Raw genomic sequence first — 15926 nt, 5'->3', positions numbered from 1 at the left:
CTTGAGTGCTTTATGTGATTTCATGCAAGAACTGGATACTAAAGAAAACTGGACATCAAGGAAATGTGGTAAAAACTGTGTTCAAACAATGAGGTCCTACTGTGTAGCACAGAGAACTATATTCAATATCTTGTAATAGCCTATAATGAAAAAGAATATATATATGTATATCTGAATAACTATGATGTAAACCAGAAACTACCACAACATTATAAATCTACTATAAACAAAACCAAACAAAACAAAACAATGGTGCTGGAAGTCATGGCACCAAGCAAAAGACTGGATAAAAAAAGGACAGTGGGATTGGACAGCATTTTGAGTCATATCATCTAATGAACTCTACAGGAAGCTGGAGGGGTGCACAGTTTGTCCACACTTGCCTGAAAATAACCATGTCTCTCCAGAGAGACACCTTTGCATAAAGCCATCCACACCCCTTTGGTCTCCCTCTCTTGAGGTCAGTAACAGACATTACTCACCATGGTCAGGGCCTGAGTCTCCGAGAGCACTTCTGCACTTGTGCTCTGTGCCAGACTGGTATTTCTCACCCTCAGCACTATTGTCACTGGGGCTGGATAATCCTCTGGGGTGGGGGCTGTCCTGTGCATTGTAGCGTGGAGAGAGGCATCTCTGGCCTCTACCCTCTACATGCTAGTAGCACTCCCACAATTGTGACAAAATGTGACATTACCAGGTGTTCCCCTGAAGGAAAATCGCCCCTAGTGAGAACCTGGATGCATAGTGTGGATCCCAATCCTATGCTTTGGCATTTGCATCAACCTCGAGCCTCATGGCCTCTCATTCAACTGGACAATTGTTTGTTGAGTGCCCACTGCTGGGGGACTGGCAGCCTCCTCTTGAACCTAATCTAAGTGTCCCGTCGCCCAGTGATTTTTGCAGCTCTTCCCCCCACTCTTGGAAACCTTTGCACCCAGTCGATCCCAGACCTCCATGGTTTGGTATGGAAACGAAGACCCATTTCTCACATACACCTGTGTGAGCAAAACTTCCCATTCCATTCATCTGCAGATGACTGGGTCTAATTTCTTCTAGAAGGTCGATACACAAACACTGCAAAACTATAACTTCTGGGATGATTTTCTACACTCAATTTTCCAGGAACTAGCCCTGCAATATGTATAAGTTGCCTCTAGATGGTGACAGAGAGTCAGGAGCACATGGTCCTTTTAGCTGTAAATTGCAAAGGAGCACCTGCTTCTCAATGTCTTGTTGGAAATCTAAATCTTAGCCGATTTTAAAACTACATCTAAGACACTATAAAGAATATATCAAGTTCACAGTAATCTTTCTCAGTTCATTTGAGCTTCTGTAATAGAATTCCACAGCCTAGGTGGCTTAAAAACAACAGAAACTTCTTAGTTCTGGAGGCTGGGAAGTTCAAGGTCAGGGTGACCACAGATTCAGTGTCTGGTGAGATCTGCTCTCTGGTCCATAGACAGCTTTCTTTTGGCTGTGTCCTCACACAGTGGCAGGGGCAAGGGGTCTCTCTGGGGTCTCTTTTATAAGGGTACTAACTCTTTTCCTGAGGTCTTGACCCTTATGACCCAATCACCTCCCAGAGGCTCCACTCCCAAATGCCATCATACTGGGGGTTAGGGTTCAATATCTGAGTTGGGGGAGGCACAAACATTCAGTTCACTGCATGAACCAACAGGAAAAAAGAGAAAAATCTCTGTCATGTTGTATTTGGTCACACTTAGCCCAGAGCCTGGAACACAGCAGGCATTCAGTAAGTAGTTCTAAGAAGGAAGAGAGGGAGGAAGGAAGGAAAGAAAGGAGGAAGGAAATGGTGACAAAATGGAGAGATTGCACAGTTTCACTTTTAACTATCGGAGAGCATTCCCCCTGTCTCTTTTACAATCAGTGTCACAGTTCTAGGCATTGGTTTCTCATCTTTTCCTTTTTTCTTTTTTTAACGTTTTTTATTGAGTTATAGTCATTTTACAATGTGTCAAATTCCAGTGTAGAGCACAATTTTTCAGTTATACATGAACATATATATACTCATTGTCACTTTTTTTTTCACTTTGAGCTATGGTTTCTCATCTTTTTAAACAGACATAACTTTAACCTTTATTTCAAGATAATATGTTTTAAGCCATGTACCTCCTCCTGGCCAGAGCAAGAAATACACAGCAATCCCTGTTATTTATTCACTTTTCCCTCGATCTCTGCTCCGTGAAGATGCAGGGCTTTCTTCCACAGAAAGAAACACTCAGCCCCTCTCCCACCATGCGTGACCTTCACAGAGCAATGCTGTCCCTCCCCTGGCATTTTAAAGCTGCATTAAATGGTCTGTCAGGTTTTATTGAATAGATTCCTGCAGAAAGTATTTCCATGTTCAAAGAGAAAGATGTCCAAAGCCATGTATCCAAACTTAGAACAGGGTCAAACAGAAAGAGAAAACAAGACTTACCTTATTTCAACACAGTAGCCAAAAAGAAAAACAAAGAGATGGAAATAGCTTTACGTCCTTGAAGCTCCGAGAGGCAAGGGCTGCCTTCTGGCTGATGTCTCAGAAACAAGGTGCTGTTAACAACACCGTCCTTAAAAACAGCGGGCAAGCGGGGAGATGGAGCAGGAGGAAGATGACAGAGCAGCAACTTCTTTAGAGATAATATCCAAAAAGATAAGGTGTTTACCACCCAAAATAGTGAAATTCAACAAATGACATGCATAGAATGATTTTTGTTGGGGACAATAGATTCTCCTCAAACACAATTTAGGAATTACCAACTGTCCCCACCTCCTCAAATTATACTTAGTCTCTCATTATACCTTCTTGAGACATTGGCATTGATTTCTTGTCTTTATTACCTAATGTTTCTTTGCTCTATTTTCAGTCTTATCCCAAGCCCTACGATGAAAAGTAGTTTGTCTGCTCAAGGCTGAAGAGGCAGTGTTAGAACTAGACTCCCTATTCCTATTAAGAAACTCAACGCCAAGTTCTGCATTCTGCATAATGATGAATGAAATGGATAGTTTACAAAAGATCTGGAAAAATACCAGGCTGCCTGAGAAAGGGAAATGACTTTAGTCTACATGAAGCGTTCTCTCATTCTCCACCACCAGATCTCATCATGCACAGGCTTAGACATCTGCCCCAAGGATTCCCCAACTCACAGCTCTAATGCCAGCCCGTCTTCCCAAAGCCCAGGACCGCCAAGACTGGGAACGACTACTGCTAATCAGAATCACCTGGGCAATTCTTAGATCTGCCATTCTTGGGCATCCCTGTGAATATCCCAATGAAGTGGGTCTGGGATGAGGCCCAGACATCTGTCTTTGCACCAACACCTGGGTGTTTCTGATGTAACTAAATCTATTACACACTCGTAATTGTGGCCCACTGTGCATGCACCTCCACTTGAATGCCAGCACTATTTCCCAGTCAACAGATTGAAAGCTTCTGGGACGCCTTTGACTCATTTCTGATTGTCAGCCGAGGGAGGCTGGAGAGGGATTCGAGGAGGTGAGCTGCCCCAGCCGGAAGAAGGCACGAGGAGCCGACATGCCCTGAATGAGGCTGAGCCAGGAGCCAAGGAGCCAACGTGGAGCGAAACAGCATTTCATTCTAGCACAACAAGATGGCGCGTCCCCAGTGTGGCGCACTTGTCCTTTTTTATATTGCTAGTGGCGCATGCGTAGTGTTCATAATGTGGACTCACGCTACTAGCGCATGCGTATATTTACCCCTTACCAGGTGCAAGCTATCGTGAACTTTGGTCTGGGCCCCACGGCCTACTTACTCACTTAAGGCTGCCGACACTGACTCACGGAGGAAGCAAAGTGTGGTAGAAAGAATAAAGGATGGGCTCAGGATTGAATCCTTGATACAGTGATGAGCGGGAGGTATTTGGTTTGATTTGATTTTCGAATTTTGGAGAAGGTGATATGCCTTCTGCATCTTTTCTTCTCCCTTCTTCTGGTTTAATCTACAATTTAGACCTGCCCAAACATAAGAACACTTTTTTTTTTGTGTGTGTGGCAAAAAATTACTGGCCAAAGAGGTGGAGTCTGGACTCAGGTGTGACCTATTAGAATCACTGACTGCTGTTGATCTACACAATTTGGGAGAATGAACCCGTCTTTCGGCTAAGGTTGTCACAATATGTGATTGAAGCCTGGATTTGTCCTCCTGAGCTGCAAAAAATGAAGCCCATCGAGTAGGAAGGAAAACATACAGGCTCCAGTTTGAGACCATAATTCTTGTACCTTCTCCTCAAATCCTTGAAATCACTGTCATTTAAGCCAAGAAACCTCTTTTCCAACTCCTTTCCTCTTTAAGTTGGTCTGTACTGGGTTCCTATCACTTTTAATCAAAGCTGTCCTCGTACTTTTGCTATGTGACCTTGAATGCAAAGCTTTTAACTTGTGCGGCTCTCACATGGGGTGAATCATCCCTACTTCACATCTTTTTATTTTCATGAGGGTTGAATAAAACATATGAAGTGTCTGGTGCAGAACCTAAAACCACTGGTGCTCAGTAAATGGTAGCCCTTCTCCCCCCCCCCCTTTTTTTTTTAACTTCTTTGAACCTTATTCCTACTTTCTGAGGCTGTGAACTCTTGCTCAGAGACAGATGCCATTGGAATGTTCTTTCATCCCAACTCCAGGCTGGACCCTGACATCACCCATCCGATTTCAGGGCTGCAGCTCCCAACACGGCACCTGGGTGTGCATTTGAAAATGGTGCTCCAGTGTTTACAGCAGCCAAGACGTTCTTGTTGTTGGTCAAGTAAGTCTAAGCACCTTGAGGCTCACCTTGATCATTTCAGCTGTAGGATGCCCCGCCTCTGCAGATATTCTCAACCTGGGTGGTGTGAGCCAAGTCCCAACCCCAGAGGTTACAAGTTAGTGGGTCTGAATGCTCATCGGGAGTGTTTCTGAAGCCCCCTGGCTCTCGGTGAATCTCATATGCAGTCGGTCAAGACCCAACCATTGTCCGGAGTCTCCTTACTCAGAGCGCAATCCCCAAATTCGCAGCATCTCCACCACCTGCAGCATCTCAGGCTTTGCCTCAGACCTGAATCAGTCCTGCACTAACCAAGAACCTGCTTGAGACCAAGGTTCCCAGGCGACTGTATGCACCTGAACATTTCAGAAGTGCTGCTGCAGAGTCAAACAGATAGGACGTTGATGCCTGCTAGATGCACTTAGACAGTCTCCTGCCCTCTAAAAGCCTCGGTTTCCCCATCTACAAGATGGCGATAAAAATAGTACCATCTCCCAGGGATGGAGGGAGGAGTAAAAGGGATCATCGTAAGTCAGGTGAGGTGACAGATGAAGCACCTGATGCTGATACATGATCGCCTCATTATCATTCATCCTCTCTGTCTCTCTCTCCATCTCTCTACCTGCTGTGGTTGGGGGCGGGCAAAGCAGGATGCTGGCTGTATTATCCTGGGTAGCAGAGCCCACAGGAGGCTGGCAGATGTCATATTCACATCCAGATTAAACACTTCCAATTTTCACCACCCAAAGAGGTTGCAGCTCTCTTGATTTATCTGCATTCCCCAAAACACCACCACGATCTGGGCTTCTAGACACCCTCTCTACCCAGTTACACAATCACCAGCCCATGGAGACTGCTACATGGAGCCTACACCCCGTTACACAGGCGATTGGTTTCCAGAAGCCCAGCCCCATCACACGCCTGAGGCTGGTGTTTCCACAAGGCTGCCAGGCACAGTTTCAAGAGGCAGATCATTTAAAACCCATTATTGGAACTCAACTGGCTTTTGCAAGGAATTAATTTAAGGAATCCAAGGTGCCAGTGGGATCATTGTAAAAGGGAGGGGAGGGGGGAGGTTTCTCATTTTTAAAGGCATCTGGGATCTATTTAGAGAGGTTCCAAACATCAGGGGCTGTGTCCAGACGGCAACCCAATACTTGATATTGCTCTCTCGCTCAGAGTTCTAGCATCCGCCGTGATTGGATGCAGTCTCTCTGAAAAGCTAATGTTGAACTGGGACATAATAACAGCCTCAGGACATCAGAGCCCGCGGTGCCTGCCCTGCAGTACTGGACGTTTTTATGTGCATTAAATTAAGAGCTTCCATCTCTCCGGACAAAGAGGGGTAGCACTTCCATGGTGGGTGGCCCCAATTAAACCCTGTGCCCAGTGAGTTTCCGCCGAGGCTGACTGGAAGGCAGCCAGCGCTGATTAGAAAGCAGGTACCTCAAATGGTGCAGGGCTGGCATAATGAAAAGCCCTGGAAAACTGCTAAATGACACAGAGGAAAATCATTACAATCGAAACTTCCCCCCATGCTCCCTCATGCCTCCAAAAAAAAAAAAAAACAAAACACCACTTCTTCAGAATTGCTTAAAGATCGCTTTGCCCAGTGAGTTAACTGTACAGTAAATGAAAGATCTCTCACAAACATGTAGCTTTGAACACATTCCTCTAATGAGGAAACACTTATTTGGTTTAAAAGCACAGAAAGAGGAGGCAGACAAAAAACAAAACAAAAACAACCCCCTCTCCCCCCGCAAAAAAACCCCAAAAAGTAGATAAATTGCCACAAACACCATAGAGCTGGCAGGTAGTTTCGTGTGGGAGGTTGGCAGATATGACTTAATTTAAAATCAGTAATATGTGTCTGTTTTTTCACGATGACAAAACCAATACAAGCTCTTTTTGAAAACCTCGAATAACAAACTGTAAGGAGAGAATAAGAGTAATTCATTATCCAGCCCTCAAAGATGACCACAGATAACATGGTATCTTCCTTCTGTAAGCACTGTTCATAGGATGCAGTCTCAACCACATCCTATATACTTTTGTGTACTGCTTCGTTCATTATATCTGCAATATGTTGCAGGTATTTAAATTCCCGGTACCATCACTGTTAATGGCTGGGGCGTGGTCTGTCACATAAGACACCTAACACAACTTTGGACACTCTCTTGTTGTGGGACAGCTGAGCAGCAAGAACATCCAGACCATCGCTCCAGTAATGGGGGAGGGAGGTGGGGACGAAAATTCCTTGAGTGACCCTGGACCAAACATTCTACCAGGGAATGTTCTGTAGGGTTCCTCATTTAACCCTCCACCAGCCCTCTGAGGGGGTTATTCTAATCCCTCCTTATCAGATAAGGAAACTGGGGTTCATGGATGGGTGAGGTCACTGGCCAAGGTTACCAGCTAGTGAGACTAGAGCCAGGAGGAAGACCGAAGTGTGTCAGATCCTGCCTTCATTCTTCCTCCTCATCCATTTGCAGACACAAAACCGTGTACTCAAAAGACCATGAGTATGGAGTCCGAGGGTTGTTTGTTGCATACCATGCAAAAGGTAAGTGCTCCCTGAATACATGTTTCATAAAAACCCTTCATTCTACTTTGAATTTCACAAGTGCTATCCCTCACAAACCTAGCAATTGCCCCCACAAAGTGTTACATTCACAAGGTCATATCTTTTCCCAAGACCTACAGTTAAAATTTTTAATTTTGCATATGAAAGATATCGTAGGTTGAGTTAATAATGTAGAACAAAAGGCAGACACGGGTCTCAGAAAGCTCCACTGTGGTATATGCGGGCTTGAGATTGGTTGAGAAAGAAATAGGAACAACGATAACAACAATAATAAAAGTGACTACCACTAATCGATAGCTTACTTGGTCATGGGCTGAGCCCTGGGAACATTTAGAGACAAGAGGGCATCAGAGTACTCTGCAGCACGGTTGCCTAATCTGGAAAATGAAAGTAAGAATGTCTAATGCACAGAGAAGTTAAGTAATTCCCAGCTGACATGATCTGGGTGAGGGGCAGTGGGAGAATCTGAAAGCAGGTCTACTACTTTCCAAAAAAGCACATTCCAAAAACGCACGTTTCTCCATGTCACCATCCTTTATTGGGTAGCATGGAGCACTCGGCCAGGGGGTACAACACCCCTACTCCCCATCCTGCCATCAGGAGTTTCAGGTTTCCAGGGAGTATCACTGAAGGAAGAAATTCTACCCCTGGGGTCTATACTGAATGCAATATAATATAAAGACCAGTAAACAACTTAACAGGTGCAAAGAAATAACCTATCATGAAAAAGAGTCTGAAAAAGAATAAATATAAATGTATACCTGAATCACTGTGCTGTACACCAGAAACTAACACAACATTTTACTGATTTACTAATCAACTATACTCAAATTTTTTAAAAAAAGGTGGAAAGAGAGGAAATAGGGTGTGAAAAGGTATCATCAAATATTAAAATTGGTACATATTACATTTTTATAGATTTTTAACTTTGACCCTTACAATAACCCTGTGAGACTGGTAATATAAATAGCAATTGATCAACTCTAAGCTAGAACACAGATGACAGTCTTTTTGAATCTTCTTTACTCCATCTTTATGTTAAGACAGATGATGACTGGATATACCCCCTCCCTTAAAATCGGACCACACGTGGTGTGACCCCTAAATCTCTTGTACTATTGGAAGTCTGGTGGCCTTGGCAGAATTGGAGTGACTTCCCAGACATCTGCCTTGCAGGTTTCTCCCGACACTCCCACTGAACTCTCCATGTCCCCAACGCTCACCTCGTCCACTGTTCTGTCTTCTGCCCTGCATCAACCCAGACACGGAATGCAGTGCTCTTGGTTTGTCCAAAACCACTCACGAAAGGCATCTGTGTGTGTAGCAGTTGTTACTAAATAAAAAATGCTTTTTAATTTTTATCGTGGTAAAATACTGTCTTCTTCAGGAGGAACACAAGACATAGGACATATGTAGATATATAGAATAAGGGTTATTATGAGGGATTGGCTCACCCAACTACGAGGCTGGGAAGTCCCACCGCCTGCTCTCTGCAGGCTGGGGGCCCAGGAAAGCCAGGGCTGTGGTTCCAGCCCAAGCCTGAAGGCCTGAGAACTAGTGGGCCCAGGGGTCTAAGTCCTGGTCCAAAGGCCCAAGAACCAGAAGTGCTGAAGTCCGAGTGCAAGGGAAGGTGAATATCCCAGCTGAGGCACAGAGAACGAGTTTACCCTTCTTCCCACTTTGGGAACTTTTTCTTCTCAATAGATTGGATGATGCCTACAGGCTTTGGTGAGGGTTGATCTCTTAACTCAGGCTACCCACTTAAATGCTAATCTTTTCCAGAATCACCCTCACAGACACACCCAGAAATAATGTTTTATGGGTTATCTGGGCATCCTTTGCCCAGTCAAGCTGACACATAAAACTAATCATCAGAAGTCCACAAAACATACAATTTTCTGTTGTAACCACTTGAAAGTGTACGATTCGGTGGCATTAAGTGTGTCCACAATGTCGTACAACAGTCACTACCATCCAACGGATTTACATCATGGAGGTCTAAGCTGATGTATAGTGATACCAGATATCCCTGTCTTACAAGGCATCTGGCCACCCACCAGGTCATGTAAGATCTCCATAAACCCAAAGACTTCTCTCCCTGCCTTTCTTTTTCCCCTGCCTTTTCTGCCAAACAGTTTCGCCTTCAATCTGTCCAGTTCCAACTCTATCTGACTGTATCAAATAACTCATGAATGTGCTCTACCGAAATAGAAGGTCATTCATTCCTTGCTTCCCCCCTTAGGAGAACAGAATCACAAAAGCACCGATGCTTCAGACCCCTTTTCTGCTTACCAGGTCTCAGTAAGTGCAAAGAGGCTGGGATGAGATTGATTTCCTTGTGGCTATGAAGCGTGCCCTTTCCCTCAGAAGGAAGAAATAGGAATCATCAGTTCAGGCTTAAGATCAAAAATTGTTGCTGACAACTTTTACAATGTAAAAGCTGGAATGCCTTCTGTGAACCGTGGAGCATGGAGTGAAACCAAGCCGGGTCTTCATCACCAGTTCAGACTGATCTAATGGATCCATTGATAAAGGTTGATCCAAGGCCATCCTTGGCATAAGCCTGAGCTCAGAGTTCTTAATGTGAAGACTTTCAAACTATCCCAACCCCTCCAAGATAGGTTGGTAACCCTTCTCTCTGATCTTTGAACACTCAGTATTTTGCTCTGTCACAGGGCAGAGAAAATTAAACTAGAAACTAAAATAAAGTGGGGTGGCTTCCCTATTGGAATTTGAGCTTCTGAGATCGAGGGACTATGCTAACTCCATCTTAAATGGTGGTTCTCAACTGGGGACAGTCCCTGTACCCAGGGGACATTTGGCAATGTCTGGAGATGTTTGGGGGTTGTCATAACTGGGTTAGGAATTGCTAAATAATTGCATTTATTGTGCAGAGGCCAAGATGTTGCTAAACAGCCCACACTGCGCAGAATGGAACACCCCAAACAGAATTATCCCATCCAAATGTCAATAGTGCCAAAGTTGAGAAATCTTGATCTTAAAAGTTGTTCATTTAGCAAATATTTATTAAGCACTATCTATGTGTCACACTTTGTGCTAAGAGTTGGAAAACTTGTGCCTGTTTCCTTACCATGACTATTTTTGTGATAATAATAGTAAACACCCAGTGCGCATTAAAAGGTGTAGGGTCCTATGTTAACTCTTCACATATCTAACATTTCCTCCTGTTATCTTACCAATAGCTCTGTAATGGCATCATCTCAAATGATAGAGTGGAAGCCCAGAGAGGTTAAGTAACTTTCCTAAGGCAACATAGCCTCTGGCTTAGGTATCCTGATTTGTAACAATCAAAATAATTGCCCACCACCTAAAAAGCAATTAGGAATCAGAGTATATACCTCGAAAAACTGTTACAAAGGTTATTTACGTTACCTCATTTTTTTATATGTAATGATTCGACAGATATAGCAGGCTTTCAGGACAGAATCTTGAGAATGACTTTTGCTATGGTGAGTGGTTTGAAAGATGCTAGACTGTCACTTGAGGTAAGAGAGAGGACAGGAAGTCTAAAAAGGGACTATGATTGCAGGGGACCTTGAATGCCAAATTATTCCCCAGGAATGATGGATTTTTTAAAAGCTTAAAATTAGAATTTTTATTTTATCTTGAAGCCTACATTGAGGAAATTAGATAACCCTCTGCATTGTTTTCTGCATTGAAAGTAATAATACAATGATCATTTTGGTTTTCTACATGCCCATGCACATTTTGGCTACTTAGCATAATTTTTTTTTTAAAATGTGAATATTCAAGTAAATAATTTCTCAGATTACTCTAACACATGCAGTTCTATCACCCATATTTTAATTATTTTTATATTTTTAAAATTCTAGAATATATAGAATTATAGAAAACAATGATGTATCCATATGTTTAGTATTATAACCACCTGGATGATAAATTTTTGATGAAGACCCTCTACAGGAGAACGTGCATGTGTGTGTGTGTGTGTGTGTGTGTTTGTGTGTGTGTGAGTGTGTGTGTGTGTGTGTGTTGGGGAGGGGAGATCAATGTATGTCAGAAAACAGAGAGAGAATCCTGCTAAATGATACTGATGATGAGAGCCTGGACCAACTGACAAAAGAAACAGCTCCATTTCTCAGTATCTCAATCTGTCCCCCTTTCAGTAAATATTTCTACTTCTTCACACAGGAAGAATATACTGTGTCCTCTGGTTTTACCACGATCCTCCGAGAAGGAATAAATGGGGAAATGTTTGAAAGAAGAAATGGGGAAGAGCCAGGAAGTCTGGGAAACCCACTGGTCCACGATGTGGGTCTGACCCCAAGGGCGGGAGAAAGGGAAGGATGGTTGAGGGGAAGCGCCCGAGACTTCTGCGCAATCTAAGGAAGGTTCCAGACGGCCATGGAAGAGGCCTTAAGCCAAAGCCAGCCATCAGAGGCGTCTTGAGTTTCCCAGGAACTGGCTTGCTCCAGTGTCACTGCTGCGCTTGCTCACTGGCTGAACGCAGCCCACCGGCAGTGTGGCCTTGGCACGGATGCGGCAGGGGAACTCAGGGCAAGCAGCTGGGCCCTTGGTCAGCTCCCCTCCCCGCAGCTACATGTTTGTGAGAGGCGATCTCGTGCCCACCGCACTAGGAACTTTTCAGTGTCTAGTAAAACACGCCCAGACTGCCTTGGATTCAACGAGACGCGCAGGCACTCAAACACATGCCCTTTGGGCAAACAGTGTGTCCCCTGCCTGTCCCCTGAACTGTCCTCGGGCCACCCATCTGCGGGGCCGGCTTAGAACCAGTGAGCTCACCTGCTTGCAGGCCACGTTACCCACGCCGCGCATCTCCGAGGACCGTTCTCTCACTCCGCCCCGCCCCGCCCCAGAACGTCCTATTATTCCGTTGTGTTCCACACTAAACCCTGTACCTCAGCGTCGATTGTCTGGCCCTCCTGTTTCTTTCTGAAGCCACCAGGCCCAGGATAATAAGCTATACACACTGTAATCCTGTGTACACAAGACGTCTCTGAGGTGAGCTCCAAGCGAAGGAGGCGGTCTAAACGTCATTCCTCTCCCGCGGGTCCCGCCCATCCTCCCCAGCGCATTGCGCTGGTTTGTGAAGGGGGAGTCTGGGCCGCTGGACCCTGGCCAGCCAGCTGGGAGTCCTTTCGTGGGACCTGAAATAGTAATCAAGTAGGGCAGCTGGAGGTGAGGGGCTTTTGGGTCCTACCTGCGTGCTCCGTAGGTGGCCGCAGGGCACTTGAGTCAGATCCAAGAGAGGCACCTGGCTCTGAGCTGGCAGGGAGCCAGTATCAGAGGGTAAGCTTGCTGTGAATGGCGGCGTCTGGCCTCAGTCATGCTTTATTGCGGTGTGTCTCTTTAAAACTAATTCCTCAGTGAAAGATGTCTGAAACCCAAGCCTCCCCAACCTCCCTCTCCATTTTATTTTCATTTGCAGGCAACCTGTCCTGTTGAGAGTCACGAAAGTCCTGCTTGGAAGCAAATCCGTGCTGGACGTCGAGTCCCTGAGCGATGCCAGGCACAGCTGTTAAAGTGGGGAAGCCTCTCCCGGGCCTAGAAATGACCAGAAGACAGAGTAAAGCTGTCCACCTCCCAGAGCATCTGAGGCTGTGCCAAGCGCAGTAAATGTAGAAGGGAGGGTTTCTCAGAAAGGTTTGGAACATACTGATGTAAAAACTGTTTTCCCAAAATATACATGGGGCAGTACAATGGCTCTCAAAGCGCGGTCCCCAGACCAGGGGCATCAGCATCAGCAGGGAACTCATTAGCAATGCAAATTTGGAACCACTCACACCTGCCGAATCAGAAACTCTGGGGGTGCGACCCAGCTCTCTGTTCTATCAAGATCTGCAGGTGTTCTGATGATCTTCTGGTCATCACTAACGTTTGAGAATCCCTGCTCCAGAGACAGAGATTGCTTTTCACCAATAACTAGAACACAAGACAATTTTAATTCTGCAACAATCATATCATGACAGTGTACTTGTTCAAATATTTGCTGAACTACTACTGAGTTCTGGGCTCTGGGCTTGGCATGGAAAAGTCTAACGGGAAATGAAGAGATACGTCTCTTGTTTTCACAAGCTTATCTTCTAGCCAAGAGAGCTGATATTAATCAAACACACAAATAAATTATTTAAGGTGTTTTGAATAAAATTGACAAACCTGATCCAGTACGGAAGATGAAGAAAAGCTTCAGCAAGGAGGTGTTGCTTGTTGAGATATAAAAGAAATATATCCATTATGCTGGTAAGCTTTGGAACGGACGTAGCCTTTCAGGTGAAGGGAACAGCGCCACATCCAGGCCCTGCATCTGGATGAAGGAATTGACAAAAGATATGGGTGGCCGAAATGCAGAGAACAAAGGGCAGAGAATGATGAGGCAGGATGCATAAAAGAGGTTTGGAACCATGTGAAAATGTGGGTCTTTGTTACAAGATCCATGGCATGCCTTGGAAAGTTTGAAGACGGGGGTGGGGCACCATGTGCAGATCAGCTTTGGGAGAGGTCATATTCTGGTTGAGGTGTGCAGAATGGACTGGGGAGGGACCAGGGTGGAGGGTACAGTGAGGAAGGCAGTGTAGTTGTCGAGGCCAGAGATGAGGTTGGGAGGCCAGGGTGGTGACAGAGGAGATTTAGAGATGTGGAAGGGATTGAGAGGCATAGGGAGGGTTGACCTTTGGAGGAGAGAGACAAAGGTGTTTAGAATGGGCGCTGTTTCTGGCTTGCACAGCTAGAAGAGTGGGGATACCATTCAATGAGGTGACATCTCTGAAAAGCATTGCATTTGAGACAAGGGGAGGTGAGAGGCGAGACACAAAGAATTAAGCTTTTAAAATGTTGAGTTTGGACTGTCCTTGAGACCTCTGGGTATAGGGCCTGGAGCAGGATCTCAGAAAAGATTTGGGTTGCGGATGTCAAAATGGAAAGTGACTCACACATCTGTCTCAGGGTGGAAACACAGAGAGTCTAGAATGAGAAGACAGTAGGTCCCAGGATCCACGCAAGAGGGACTCCAGTATGTGTAACTCATGTGTAGCAAGGGCTCATAAAGGTTTGTATAACATGAAAAAGGAAGAGGAGGAGGAGGAAAAAGAGGTAAAAATGAAGAGAAGAGCAGACGGCATTGGGCTAAAATTTGGGTTCTGCCATCTGAACGAGTTCCTTATTCCTTGCAAGCCTCAGTTCCTCCCTCTGTAAAATGGGGACACAGGAGTCCAAATCTCACAGGTGTATTGTGAACATTATGTGATGTTAACATTTCGTACGTGGCCAATGTGCAAAAAACCTTAGCGATCATTGCCCTGAGCAAGGCGCTGAAAAGGCTCTTCATATTATTTACGGAATTATTGCAGGAGTAAATCAATCCCTTTGCTCATAGGATTATTTTGCTGAGATCCACTTTGTAGTAATAGAGTGGGGCCAGGGTCGGGGAGGGCAGAGACTGTGTTTGAGTTTTGCATTCCATCCAGTAACCTTGGGCATTCATTCTGAGCCTCTCTCCTCTTTGAAGAAATCAAAAGGAAAAAAAAAAAACAAAAAAAAAACTGAGGCTTGATTTCAACCTAGTTTTTTTTTGTTTGTTTTGTTTTTTTTAAAGACAGAGTGGAATATCTTTGTTTCAGTGCTCTTCTCTAAGGCAGTATTACTCTGTCGTATGTATATTGTCCTCCTTGCTGGAAAAAAAGTCAAGGATGCTCATAAACTTATACAGATCGACAGAGACAGACTTGATACTTTTGTGAATTTGAAGGAAGATAAAGTGTTAGGGATCATAGTTGTTGTTAATAGGAAACATGACATATATAGAAAAACGAGAATGATAGAAATTTTGGGAACTGAGTCCAACTGTTCTGTGCCAACCTCATAATTTTTCTTTCTTCTTTTCCCCACATATCTGTGTATCACCTGAACTCTTTACTATTTTTAGTTAACTTGATTCACTTTACAATGATTTTATGTACCTTGATTCACTTTATAATGATTCACTTTAAAATGATTTCCTCTAATGTAAATATATTAATAGTTTAAAGCATAAAACTATAAAAAATCTTTTTTTAATTCTCTGTGTCCCCAAGAACCTCTGGAGTGCCAGCGACAGAATGCATTCCCCACGTTGGAGACTCCGGTAGAATGATGGGGAATGCGGGGCAGAAGACAAAAGAAAGCAAACAATGGCTTCCAGACATGGTGGCTCCAGACCTCTCATCTCCAACATCTTTTTTCAACTTCCCAAGGAATCCCCATAGGGCATGCCTCGGTTGCCTGGGAAACTCTGGTCTACATAACCTGACCACATGTCATCCTCTGACATATGGAAGAGCCCGCCAGCCACACCAAGGATCTGTCACAGACATGTCATCCTAAGTCTGAACACTTCACGTACCACAGGCTCTGAGTTTAAAAGTCAAAGTTACCCAGCAGGAAGAGAAGGTGTCACAAAAAGAAATGTGAAATGTTCTAAATTCGACAGTGGATTTAGGAACATATAACATTGTGGTCTCATATATACAGGCAAAAAAATGTAGCAAAGCCCAAATGTTTAGTTTCAAAAAAAGGAAACTTCTAGTCAGTTCTGCTCCAGTGTCT

Source organism: Camelus bactrianus, chromosome 9, assembly GCF_048773025.1.
Source record: "Camelus bactrianus isolate YW-2024 breed Bactrian camel chromosome 9, ASM4877302v1, whole genome shotgun sequence".
Classification (NCBI taxonomy): Eukaryota; Metazoa; Chordata; class Mammalia; order Artiodactyla; family Camelidae; genus Camelus; species Camelus bactrianus.
Note: the sequence above shows the minus strand (reverse complement) of the source record.